The 14,398-nt window shown below is 43.1% G+C and overlaps 2 protein-coding genes across 6 annotated transcripts in view; both read right to left on the bottom strand.

Annotated features, from left to right (window-relative positions):
* GMPR (guanosine monophosphate reductase) overlaps positions 1-8,493 on the bottom strand; it is a 463,469-nt gene extending 454,976 nt beyond the window's left edge. Inside the window, exon 1 of the mRNA XM_061346483.1 lies at positions 8,483-8,493. The gene's annotated coding sequence lies outside the window, so the exon portion shown is untranslated. The remainder of the gene's footprint in view (positions 1-8,482) is intronic.
* JARID2 (jumonji and AT-rich interaction domain containing 2) overlaps positions 1-14,398 on the bottom strand; it is a 216,197-nt gene that overhangs the window by 139,492 nt on the left and 62,307 nt on the right. The window lies entirely within an intron of this gene.

Here is a 14,398-nt window from a genome sequence, read left to right as displayed (position 1 = left end):
TCCTGATTCCTGTTGCAGAATGGGTTTCTGACCTGAAAACTGCTGCCACGTGAAAAATGGAGAGGGGAAAGAAAAAGCTCAAAATTCACCTCCAGAACTGAAAAGGAAAGGGCAATAAGAGAAAAACCAATGAACAAACAAGGTTACTGGTGCAAAAAGAACAGATTCTGCCTCAGTCAGGTAAGAAATATGAAATACCAACTAAAAAAAAGAAAAAAGAAATAGGACTAAAAAACGTTGTGGTGAGAGAAGGCTGCCTGGAGCTTTTGTTTAAGCTAAACACCAACCTAGGGAACAAGTTTTACCTTTGGACGATAATCAGCCTTTAGTGCATAGTGCGCTCTAAGTGGAGCCCTTCTGAGCAGGGAAGAGCATGAGAGCAACGCTGGGGGAAAGGACAGCACAGCACTGGGAGAAGAGAGGTATACACCGGAGTGTGCAGAACTAAGTCTAACAAATGAAGCATTCAAGACATTGAAACATGTAATATTATGATGTTGTACACAGTAAGCCACTGCTGAACGCCATGTCCAATTTCACCACCAAATTAATCACTTTTATGTTGACTTACTGGAAGCTAATGCGTGCTTGCCTACCTCTGCTAAAATCATCCCTTTGCTTTGCACACGTACATAACTAGAAACAGGGCTGGGTCCAAGATAAGCAGTGAAGGACACAGCACCACCTATGATGCAGACGGCACCACAATTGGGTTCTGTAATAAACCTCATTTTAATTTAGAAAACAGTTTAAGATCCCAGACACATTAATTAACTAGGACTAGGCAATGCTTAAGGAGAGGGGCATGTCCATTGCAGCTGCAGGCGTCAGCATCTGCCTCACACGATCCTGCATACTTGGGGCATTGAGAATGGGCCAAAGCTCATGAGATAATCAGCAGCCACCCACGCAGTGGGCTGAGTTTATGACAGTGGCTGGCACAGCCAGAAGTAGCTGGTACGAGTGCTCATGCTTACATTGTAGAGTTGCCACAGCCAGGGAAAGACAGACATCAAAACCAACATCCAGAAAAAAGTGGCTTCCAAATTGTTCCCAGGACTGGGGTTGGAGGGTAGCTGGACTATAGCTGGAGCAGCGTACTGGACCGCGATGGGGAGACATCAATTACAGAGGGCTACGGGAAGGAAGGAGACTCATGTGGTTGTAGAAAAGGTTACCTCCATTTTCACCCACAGCACGTATTAAACACTCCACATGGGTTTATTTCCCCAACTGTATGCTACAATAATTCACTACTCACTTGAAACAGAAGAAAGGAATAAAAGCTTATTTCTGCTTAAGGTGAAATTCGAGTTTCTAAGCCACTTTAATGAGCAGGTTGGCAATATTTCACTTCTTGGGAACAGACCTGCTCATCCCCTTGTGCCTTCACACAAATTCCAAGCAATCCACAAGCTCCAAGGGCCATTGTGTACAAAAGGCCACTGAACCTGAGCACGAGAAACCCATCCCACTGCCAAACCACAGCACTGCTCCACTCCTGAGGCCAGTTGCATAGGGTGTGGAAGAAGCAAGAGGCAACGCATCCATCCCACCAGAACCCTGCTACTGGTAAGGAGGGTGCACACAAACCTGCCCTACACACAGATGAGCCCACCCACAGGGGGCTCCAGGTGAGCCAGCCCAGAAAGGAGATACTAAATGGCTTCACTTGCTTTTTACTTCGTTTTCTCCCCTCTCCCTCTAATCTCTATTGCTACACATAGCTGAAAATAAAACCACTGCGGAAGTTCAAAAGCAAAATCAATTAGTAAATGGAATGAGCATCTCTCCATTTTAGCCAAGCATCTTACTGGGCCCAGCTGCTGCATTTGATCAATAAAAGCGACACTGTTTGTTTAATTACTCATTTATCAGAATCAGGCTTGAGTGCTGCTCTGGAAACACAGGCACTCTCTTGCCCACTGGTGAGGAACAGGCAGGGCAATGCTCCCAGAGTAGCTTCCCCGGCTGCTGCACCAAACCAGACACAAGATTTATCTTGCACACCGCGTTCATGGACACAAATTTGACTTAATTAAAACAAGTTGCTCTGGGAATAGCTGAATTGATGAGACCTGACTGCAGGTGCACCCATGTGCTCAGCTCCCCACACACTGTGCTCCCCACTGGTTGGCACGCAGCACTCAGTAGCCACTTGCTGGCCACTGCCCGTCTGGAGGGACCACCAGCTTCTGTCCCACTCCTGAGTTCAGTCATGCCACTTGCAGGAGTTATCTCTGAGAATTCTACCCCTCTTCCCAATTTCCTTGAGATCTGACAAGGGATTATGAATCTTCTAGTGAAGGGCAGAAGGATGCCTAGTCATCACGCCTAGAGCTCTCTTCCCTTCACCTCATCCTTGTCTTTCTCCTCTTCACACCATGTAGCACAAGGATGGCCCATACCCTCATGTTGGCTGTCAGCTGCCCAGGCCTGCCACCAGATTTCCTCCTTTCTAACAGAGCACACTGCGTTTCTGCTCATGTACTTCCAGCCTCCACTGACAACAGCATTCAAGACAGCTGTGAAGCAACTTACGCTTTGCCATCATTTCCCCAGATTTCCTTGCAAAAGCTTGGCAGGCATCTCTCAGCATTACACCTTCAGGAAGCAGGAGGAGGAGGAAACAGGGAGAGGCCCAAAGCACGTAATTGCTAGAAAGCTTACCAAAACTCGTGAAAGGACATCAGATTATCTAGTCCATTCTTAGCACTATCTCACCCCTACAGCACAGATACTTGGTCCGGTGCAAAACGCTCCAATAGCACAACTGCAGACAGTACCTGCAACTGTCTACCCCTTACAGTAGATATCTGCAAAGTGAAGGCAGACATATTAAAATTTTAAGAATGCAACCCACAAATTTCCAATAGAAGTACCTCCTTTTTGGTGTATGTTTCTCTAAATGCAACTTATGGCTGTCTCTCTTCCACTTTTGGCCTGTACAAACTGAAAATTAAATAAAACACCAGAAGATCTGTAACTAGAGTTCATAAACACTATACATAAGGCGACTGGTGTCCATTTTGTCCTGTGACCACTATCACAGTCAAGTTTCTTCTCCTAAAGAACAACTGTTTTGTTTTCTGTTTGGGTTTTTTAGAAGAAGAAAGTACTAAAGTTGCTTTCACGCTGCTACTCCTGCAGCGCTCAGAGAAGTTCATGGCAAACCTTTCTTTCACTGCAGGTTGGAAATGTACCTAACTTGTAAGAAAATGCCTAACATCAATCTGTCTAACCTGAGGACAGCGCTTTGCATCAGTGCAGAAGCTAAAGTGCTTAAGGTGCTAACAGCTGAGCTCTCTCTAGGCCCAATGTACGGAAATGTCTTCTAATACTCAATGCAAGCAACCAGCAACTTGTTTCTCATGCTTTTAGCTGAAAGAACCTTTAAGACAGATCTTCACATATGTCTGTCTGATTTTGTAAAGTTTTTTAACTAATTTAAGTAGAAGTGGCAGTAAGGATGTGACAGCACAGGCTTCAGCTACCAAGCCACCATCCTCACTTATTCTGGGCAACCCTTCTGGCTCACATTCCAGTTGCTCACGCAAACTGGAACCCACGCTGCTGCATCCTCAAGCATTCTATTTTCTTTCCTATCTTTACACCTCTGCTGCTAGGTCAAAGCCAGAGCAGGCAATGCCTTTTGGTGCTGAAACATACCTTTGTGTTCTTACACTGAAACACATTGTTACAAACTCAATTAAGTCAGGAAATGCAGGTACAACAGCCCAACCATAAACAGAACTGTAAATCAGCCCCTGTAATCAACCTTGTATTCAGAATTATAGAACAGTTAGGAAAACACTTCTTTATTTCCCATCTAGTCTGGCTTGAAACTACAGTTCCACACAGAGTGGGGACCCTCCAGCCCCAGCATAAAGGCTGGAGCATGGAGGTGGCCTCTCACAGGCAGATGAAAACCAGACGGGCTATGGAGCCACTTGGGATGGGCCAAGGTATGCAAAACTGGAGCTGGAGCAGCAGTAGCAGAGAGAAAAAAAAACATTAAGGGAAAGGCACAACCTGCAAATCTGATTAATGTTCCTGCTCCCATTAATAGCACTGCAAAGAGATTTCTTTCTGTGGAAACAACATGGGTAGAAACAAAGGAAGTTAAGAATCAATTTAGGGATTTTGCAGTGTGGTTTCAACCATCCTCTGCTACACCTTACTGCTTAATGATCTCCAGCACTGCTAGAATAACAGACAAAAACAGAAGTCTGTAAGTAGATCGCAGCAAATTCCTTGTTGTTACACTTTAATTCACCTGCAAATCCTTACACCTGGTACAAAACTGAAAAACTCCAACACAATAACTACCACACACACACACACACACACACACACACACACACACACACACACACACACACTAATCACTTAACAGCTGCAAAGGGAAGAATGTTTTTCAGCCTCTTAAAATGAGAAGTCGTATACATCCAAAAAAGATGCATGGTATAAAATTTGACTCTTTGGAAGTCAAAGGCAGAAGACAGAGAGATCAGTTGAGGATTTCACCAAGAAGCAGATATAATACTCCCATGATGTCAGGCGAAGCGGATGCGATGGGTTATACTTAAGTATTCCAGCAGAAAGACACGCTGTAGTTAAAGAATAATACTCCCCTGAATATACACTTGCTACTCAGTAGTAATAGAGCTGAGTTTAAAAAAGGAAAATAAAAATAAACCAGTAACAAAAGAAGAGGGTATCAAATGCATTTTTTTCTGCCCAGGAACCAAACTGGACAGGAAACAGCCTGTTAGGAACTCTACTCAGAAAGAAGGCGTCCAAGAAGCCAGCCAGCCCTCTCCTCAGACAGGCAGCACCAAGGGACCTGCACACCCATAAGCTCGTGCGCATCCAGGAAGACCCACTGATTGAACCTCACTGTATCTCAGTTACTCCTGGTGATACCTATCATACGGCTCTACGCATTCACATCCAAAAGCAGCATTTCCTTTAGGTCTGCATGGGAAGCGAGAGGGGCAGAGGAGTTCAGCTCAGGCAAAGCTGTTAAAAGCTTTTTTGTCTTGGCAAGTATAACTTTATCAAGCAAACTTCATTACATATGATTACCACCACTGGAAATCCTGCACACTTTAGCACTTGTAAGACCTCTAGGTGTTGGCAAGGAAACACAGAAGGATGCACAAGATTAAAACCAGAACTGTAAGTTGAAAATTGCTTTTTGAGTCCCTTGCATACTTTTTTTCCTTTGTTTAGCTGATCCAGAGCTGCAATCCACAAGGGAAAAAAAAGAAGTGTCGGCATTTTCTTTGCAGGCTTAATTTCCCTTTATGGTATCCTTCCTTTTATTCAGCTGTTCCACAGGAGTTACTTTTAGGTCCAGAGCAAGCCAAAACCTATAAACTCTGCCCAAAACTACACTTCTAAAGCCAAGCAGTGCCAGAATTCAGCTTTTATTTCTATGACAACTGCACTTTTCTCAGTTTGTTGTTGGTTTTTTTTCATTTCTTTTAAAGCTTGCCTTCACATTGAAGTACTTGATGGAAATAGAAAAGTGTTTCCAAAGAGGATACATTTCATCCCCAGGCCTTTCTTCACCAATCCACCAAATTAGGTAACTCATTATGAGGAATTAACAAGAAAGGCATGGTCAGCTAGAGGTCTGGGTTAAAACGAAAGACATCTGGAATCCGTTTTGTTCTTCTAGAAGTAGCCTGAATTTCCCCCCAGGCATCAGTACCTCCAGACACTGCTTTATTAAAAATAGTACAGATCAATTCCTTATAATTCTTTACCTTCCATCAAGCATATTCTGAAATGGCACAGTGTCAGAAGCAGGTCCTCAGGAAGCCCCACTCTAGATGTTTCTGTTGGCAAGTCAGGGAGGCCAGTAACCATGGTAGGACCTGGACATCAGAGATCCCAACAGGTAAGGTGGGAGATGGTGGCACTGCTACTCGCTACAGCAAGGAGGCTGAGAGTCGTAAACTGAGGTGTAACCGTCCCCCACGCCAGACCACAACATGTAATGGGGAAAATCCTGTTAAATACAGAATCTCCTCTGGAAAGATTGGTTTGTTTTGATACTTACAAATATTTTCATAACTCATCCGTGAAATAGAAAATACAAAAGAAAAAATTTTCTGTAGAAGAAATCTAGCTTTGTATGGTGGGAGCATTTAAAAAACCCTGCAGTATTTGCAACCAACACATAGCATTTTTGACACTAGAGAGAACAAAACAATCTATCTGATGTTGCTGCCTAAATTAGCTGGAAAGAGAAAAGGTGGCAAGTGGATTTTAATTTCAAGCTAATGATTCACAAGTTACAGCCCCCAGCCAGATCCAGCCACCCAGAAAAGTTACTTATTTTGGGCTCCATAGTATGTACCCTCTTTGACAGCGTCACCTTTACTTAGCAGTCCATGAAACAAGCAAGACAAATACATTCTGCTTATTGCTAGAAAATCCTTGGGGATCATAAGATCATCAAATAACTTGAGTTGGAAGGCACCCATAAAGATCATTGAGTCTTAAGGTCACAAATACTTCCAAATCTTTCATTTTGTCTTCTACAAAAACTTGGTTCAAACATTCACATCATTGTATCTATCTGTGACACACACACTTGAGATTATTTTTCCATTTCCAAAGAGATAAATTCTGTAGATGACTACTTCCCACCTCACCTGAAAGTGCTCATCTGTGTCTTTAAGCCCAAAAAGCCCTTCCACCCCAAATAATGAAGCTAAACCTTTACATTCAATTCTTTCACCACTGTTGCTTCTCCTATCACTCCAGCTGTACTTTCCTCAGAGCTGCAGCATGATGCTCAGGTCTGGAAGAGCTTAGAAATACTTATTTTTTAACACAGGGGGTTGGGGTTGTTTTTTTTCCAGTACACGTAAAAACACCATGCTGGAATGATCCTTCTTACAAAACACTAGTTCTAGATTAAAAACTGACTGATGAACAGCTCTTTGTAATTTATAAATTTTTGAGGTCAAAAGACTGCAGTATTTTATGAGGCAGTTTCGGTAGTCACCAAAAACCAATGAGCTACAGATATTTTTATTATTATTATTATTATTATTATTATTATTATTATTATTATTATTATTAAGCAATTTTAGCCATTCTCATGAAGTTTCCATGATGGAAAATTCACTTTAGGCCCAATGTTGCTAAAAAGTAAATAAAGGCAAAAAAACACTGCAGCTGAAAGAAATGCCTGAAAGAGCTGGGAAACCAGTCACAATTTCTAGTAGGCTTCAGAGGCTATGGGGGCACTTAGCATTTAAGTTGAGACAAATGTTTCAAGAATCTTAAGGAATACAGAACATAATGGCAGTAATTTACATTTTGGAGTTAAAAGAGAGAAGGCATGCATGTTACACAGAGGAGAAAACGCAAAGACAGAATTACTTCAACAGCTATGAAAATCCCTTGGGAAAACAGTATTTCAGTTTGAATGTGTTTCTTCCTATTTCTTTCCCCTTCTGGAAAGCATTACTACTTTTTTCTTTTTAACAAGTATACATATATAATATACACGTATGAACTGCATTTAAAATTGTTCAATAAAATTACTACATTAAAGAAACCACACACATTTCCAAGCAAATCAAGACAGACAGACAGACCCTGTTCTCACAAACCAGAAATACTGCCAGATACACAGGACTGCCCAAAGTCACAGAACAAAGAGAACTCACGCAGATGAGCAACATGTGGCGAACCTTTAATCAGCCTTTTTTTTCTATGTGTGCTAACACCAGCAAAAGCCAACACAGGAATGTCAATATTTCACAGAGCAGAACAAAAACCAGCCCTGACAGCACAGGGGCATCTCACAGTGCCAGCAAATTGCAGCACCGCACAAGCCAAAGAAGGAACACCTCTGAAAATCAGAAACATAAAAGTGTCTTGGACAATGCATTCAGATCCTTTGGGATCATGGGGCGGGGTTAAAAAAAAGGGGGGGGAGACCATTTCTATTATAATTCAAACAAACTCATGACAGGCAGTCATCTCGTACATAGCAGAGTGCCTAGAGAAGATGTTTACTGAGACACAGAAAAGACCTGGCTTGCCAGAAGAATTTTTTCAGCTCTCCTTCTCCCAAAGGAGGACACCAGGATTCTCTCAAGATAAAAGAAGTGACAGGCTACATTCTCTTTCCTAAGGGTCTTGCCATCCCTCACCTGTGGTGTGATGGGACACACACCCACAGTACACAGGCACTATTCAGGCTTATAAACTGGAGAGATACTGGGGACTGATGTCTTCCCTTTGTCTGTGACAAAGGTTTATCTATCCTGCCATCTGGCTGGATCCACTTACACAGATGCAAAAATGCAGCCCTTCATCTTCTTTACACTGGGCGGTGGAGCACCTAACATATAGACAATGGAGCACCTACATTTAGGCTTAAGGGATGCTACCCTTACTACAAATTGAAAGGCAGGCCTCGGAGGGAAGAAGGCCACTCGAAGAAGGCCACTCGTGTCCCCCTAAACACAGCAGTGGCATGCAGAAGCTCATGGATCATTGACTCAAGTCTCAGGTCTAGATTTGGCACGCACGAAGTGGTTTACTGAATCCACCGGAGAAGAACCAGGCTTGTTTCACTGGGCTCAACAAAGAACAATCTGCAAGTAGGTATGCAGCTATGCTTGTCACCTCTCTGCATCAACACATACACCACAGAGAGCCAAGAGGCATGCTTCTAATATGGGTTATGCAGGGAAGTGGATTTAGAAGAGATAAATTTTCCTGCTTCCCCAAAGCCTAGAGAAAAATGGGGGCTGGGAAAACTACTTCACAGATTTAAAAAATTTAAACCCACCAAAAAATCAAAATAAATGGCAGTGCAAGGGAGGATAGTATCTGTAGTCAAACATGAATCAAACTGGCCACAATGACAGAAATATTTCATAAAGCCACTACCAGAACTTTTACTGTACTTTAAAAAATTTTCCTAAGGGCAAGGCTTTGTTCAGTTTTTGTTCATTAGATTTCTGCAGTTTCTACCCTACATTGGGATATTTGACGCTATAAATTGCTCTAACCCAAACACATGCATCAGCCCTGCATCTGAATCCTGAGAGGAGCTGCAAGATCAACAGCCTAAATCATTTCTTGTGCTGCGGCTTTGTTCTCTCCTTTTACCTCTGATCTGGCAAATAAAATTCTGTTTAACCTAAGAGTTGATACTGCTGCTGATTTGCATGTACTTACTACAGATGCCTGTGTGGATTGTCTGAGAATGAACATTTTTCACAGTGAGCTGATGAAGATTACAGTAATTTACTTGATAAATGCACAAACATAAACTCTAAAAAATATTTAAAAGCACATTTCACTGTCAAAAAACCTTTGTATTCTTTAGATTCTAATCTATGTATTTAAACATTAAGGAGACCTGCATTTTCAGACTCATAACATTTTCATCTTCCTCCTTCCCTCTGCACACTCTCAGCCATACTAGATTCCTCGGCGAGAGCTTCCGCTGCCCATTAACAGCTCAGAGCACAAGTTACCACAGCCGTGTTGGATGGCCCCAAATCCAGAAACAGAGCTTAAAAAAACAAACAAAAACCAGGGAACCTGATTAAGATAAAATGACTTAATGTGCATGTTGAGCTTTTGTTTGTCTATTTTAATGAACAGTGCATTGTAGGGTATAAAGACTGATTTATAAAGAGCCATGGATGTTCCTGCACAGAAGGCAATCAGTTCCCAGCTTAATTATGCACCGTGAAAATAAAATTCTCTTTAACCATTTTGAAACTGCTTTTTAGTTTAGCTTAAATGCCTCCTTGCCTCCCGTTTGCCCCTGCCCTGGTTACAGGATTGTGTCAGAAGCCTTGCTGGAGCCACAAGAGAAGCAGGACAACCTATTGTACGGCAAGGTTAAATACAGCAGCATTCCATTTACTTCTTCTGTACAGCTTATTATGCTGCACACTTCTGCCATTTAATTTCTACCCATACGTAAGTGGCTTATACATTCCTTCATTAAACCCACCTGCCAACACCTCGCAAACATTTTACCTTTTTATCTTGGCCTCTTCAATTCCAGCCCACTTTAAAAACAACAAAAAAACAAACAAAATATAAGCCTATAACAAAATAAATAAAAAAAAACAAAACACATTTTCTAGCCCTCTGTTCAATGCATGATTCATTTTTGGACAGCTTTTTATTCCATCAGTACTCGGAGAAGAGCAAAATTAAACCTTTTCAGAGCTGACCTCAGCCCACCAAATTCTATCAGAACAAGAGAGAAGTTTCATAATTGTGTTTTGTTCTAATCTGCACCATTTTATTTTATTTCTGCTTGGCTATTGATGCACACTGCAATAGAACATGAAAAGGTTTGCGAGAGCCGGGCTGGGTGATGCCTGTATCTTTCTTCTTCGGTAGTTACAGTTAATTTATAACCCAGTAACGTGCATGTCTCGTTCAGATTATTCCTTCCAACGTGCATTACTCAAAAATTAATTTTATCTTCCAGAAAGCTGCCCACAGAACCTACTATGGCTGTATATCACGTAAGAGAGGAAGGAAGACACTTATTTGGTCTCAGGGTTACCGCTTGTAACTAACTCCATGATCAAGGCATACAGCAACGGCACAGGCTGCCTGCAGATAAGAAAGAGTGGGGGGAGCTCCAAAGCTGTGCCATAGCAGCTTTACGGCAGGCGGTCCCTCTACTCCCTTTTGGGGCAAGCAGGGCTGGATGAAGGCAGACTCCATGGACGGGGCTGCAGCCTGGTAGCGGATGCAGTGACTCAGAGCCGCAGGCCAACAGGGCCTCAAGCTGCTGGGTGCTTGTTGATTTGACAGGGTCTGCACCCCAATTACAACCTTAATCCCGCACAAGTCTAAAGCAGGCGGGGGGCTGCTGTGCTGGGCTTTGTTTGGTTTCTGTTTTGGGGGGTGGTGGTATTGGTTTTGGGGGTTTTCTTCAGTAAATCTCTGTGTGCACTTGCAGAGCTGGATAAATAAAAAACATGTGCATTTATCTCCAATTAAACTTCTATGTAAATTTATATGCAAATGTAAGTGCAACCCTCGGGCTCCTTGGCGAGGAGCCAGTTCAGCCCCTGGTACTGCAGAAGTTACGCACCACCAATGCGACACACGTGAGACCTGCCATGCTGGAGTTCAGCCAGGGGAAAGCACGGATGGTCCCAGCCTGGAGAGAACCAAACTGGGGAGGGGCTGCAGGTTTCGAAACCCCCAAAGACGTTGCATCCACGCCATCAGAAAAAGCCAGCACGTCATTCAAATGCAAGGGAGAACGCAAATGAATGTGTCATTTTGTGAAGAGCAGATTTCTTTCAAGCTCTTCTCCCCTCCCCCTGGCTCTTCAACGCTTCTCCCAAGCCTGCACACTGGGAGCCAAAACCTTTTCATCGGCTCTGTATACAGGTGCAGTAACAGCAACCCCCCAAAAAACCCCAGGAAGACAAGCAGGCAGCTACAGGGGAAGAAGAAGAAGAAAGAAAAGAAAGAAAAAGACAGATTTGAAAAGCACATTAATCTGCTTGACAAGCCATGAACCACACTGCCGCTTTAATTAGAAGCAGAATCTGGGGAAGCAGAGGGAACATGGAGGTGCAAGCATTTATAACAAAAAAGGGACTTGTGATTTAATGACCTCCTCTGCTAGTTTAAAAATTAATGGGGCCAAATCAGATTAAAGCAATTTTAATACAAACCAGTCCAACATTTATCACTGGTGTTAACTGTAAGGTGGCTCCCCTATCATTTCAATAGAATAAGAAATTCTGCTCCTTCTTCATCCAGGCTGGCTCCGAAATTAATTCTTAAAGCTGCCTCGTATTTAAGGTGTTTCTGCTGTTATTCAGCGTGCACTGCTGACTGTAAGTCTCAACTCCCAGTTTTTCAGGATGACTCTTCCTCATCGCACTGCTCCAGGCACAGCCCAGGAAAGGAGATGGCGAAACCCCAGCTAGCACTCAAGACAGCAGCACCAGTGCAACTAGCTCTTGGCACACCTGCAGGTCAGAGCAGTTCTTTCTTCCTCCTCGCACCCCAATGACCATCACAACTGCTTCATGCTCAGAAGCAGAAGATCCTGGTCGACACAGCTGGAAGGACGTCAGCCAGCTGGATGCCATCCACCCAGCCTTGGGGTGACACCAAAGCCCCCTGTACACCGCTGGGCACTTCCTGGCATCAAAACCTGCCTTTGATTTATAGTTAGCAATTTCCCAACACCACCACTGAGAAGCGAGGAAGCGTAGAAAGCGGTATGCTCCTGACAGAAAAAAGTCTTTTTGAACGTGGCGTTTCTGCAATGCTTTGAAGGCAGAGTCAGCCTAGAGAGCTGCATGTGCCAAGAGCGTGGGCTTCCACATTAAACCTTCCTGGAGAGAAGGAAAAAAACACCCAAACAAACCCATCTTGCAAACACCAGTGGATGGCAAGGCAATGGCAGGACTGCAGCCACAGTGTGCCAGTGTTCTCACTCCTCTCCTCCTGCCTAGCTGCTTTGGTTGGGTTTCAAAGAGAAACATTATGAAAGTGAGCATCTGGATGTCTCTCTCTTCCACAAAAAAAGTATACCTGAATTATTCCTTAGAAATGTAATTTAGTAAATTGGGTGTACAAAATTCGGGATGGACAATTAAAATACCAAGAAAGTCAGCCAACTGAAAACAAAAGTTAATCTTCTTTGGAGAGGTATATAAACCCCACTATGGTTTAAAGGCTAATATCACAATTTTAACTCTTTCAAACCAAGTTACCAAGACTGTAGAAAGGAACTTAGTTTATAAACTCAGGTGATTTATTTCTCAAGCACATGAGATTCACATTTGCTTGCTCACCACTGAGAGATATGAACCATTTACAGAGAAATATTCTTAATTCAAAGTGTATCACAACTTGAGTTTTACTACTTACAGCTGCAGTGCTCATCAAAAACTGAGCTGCACAGAGGAGCTTTGAGCCACTGAATGAAAAGCAGATGAGATCAATCCAACACATTCCTGGGGTGTAAAAAGACACTTATGAGAAACAAAAACGAACACAACCCCAAATGTGCTATTTCACTCTGTCTCCTGTGCAAGTATCATTACACCTCAAATCAGAAGAGGAATGCCTCTCACTGTCCCAGCTGTGGCACAGGAGGGACACTGCTTCCCAGAGAGTGAGGGACCTAAACCTGCTCCCAGCACACCTGGACACCTCTGTGCAACTACCTGTGCTGCATCTGTAAAGCACCAAAAATCAAACCTACAAAAGCCTATTACACAGCAATAAGTAGTTAAGCTGCAGAGAAAGAGCCCATTACACCACTCCACTTAGCAGGTAAATGGTCTTATCTCTTCCACTGTTTCCCTGGAAAAACATGCAAAGCTGGGAGAGGAGGAATGCACAGGGAGATAATTTTTTGGCAGTGAAAACTGTCAGAAGGAAGTAGGTCTGAAAAGAAGGGTGAAAAGCCTTTCCTCAGTTGGACCTTGACAGCATGGAGGGTGCTCCATGCTATATATTAAAGCAACATCTATTTTTAAAAACCTAAGAATATAGTATCAGTACATACTGCCTCAGGGGTTACATCCATCCCCTGCTTATTAATTAATTGGCTTCTTAAAACAATTTAGAGGCCTGTACTGCCTAGCGAGCTCAAGGAACCTGTGTTCTCCCTGCCAAGATCCATGTGCATTAGTTATAAACCCTCCGATGTCAAGCAAGCACTGTTTCTGTCAAAGATAACTGAGAAGGGACATTAACTCTTAGCAACATCTGCTCAGTACTGGAGGGATGGACCAACGACAAGGCATGAAGTGTAACTCCAAAATGCCATCATTTAAAGGGCTGGATGAAACATCACTCACAAGACCATTTTACAAAAAAGTAAAACAAAGAGAATTTGCTTTGTCTGCCATCAGTGCTATCCATGAAATACAAAACCGAGAGATCTGTAACCATCTCACAGGTCAGACATAAAAATCTCCATATAGCTCCCACATTCTCTGTAGTCTGGGCCTCTAGATAACACAAGCCTCACTCACGTTCCTTCAGTGTATCAGTAGACTGCAACCTGAATACAAATAAACCATCATTGAAGCACCTCCCCAACACACTGGCTTTGTTCTTCTGGTGGCGTTAACATCCGCCCAATTAGGTCCTTTCACGGAGCAGGTATCATTCCCAAATACTCATGGATAAATCCAAGAGGCGTCAGGACACAGCATATTTAGGCACCATTTGCCTCCCTGTTTTACAAGGGCTCATGTAATGAAGACTAAAGGGAAGAATTTAGCTCCGAAACCTCATCTGGTGTAAAACAGGACTGCCTGCTAACAGCAGTTACATGCTCTGGAGTATGTGGCCCACATGCTCCTTGCGCTATGCTGGCCTCCACTTTACCCCTCTG

This window comes from Neopsephotus bourkii, unplaced genomic scaffold (assembly GCF_033783945.1).
Source record: "Neopsephotus bourkii isolate Nb327-2 ecotype Australia unplaced genomic scaffold, CSIRO-AGI_Nbou_v1 NB_272, whole genome shotgun sequence".
Lineage (NCBI taxonomy): Eukaryota > Metazoa > Chordata > Aves > Psittaciformes > Psittacidae > Neopsephotus > Neopsephotus bourkii.
This window is presented reverse-complemented; position numbering and strand designations above follow the sequence as displayed.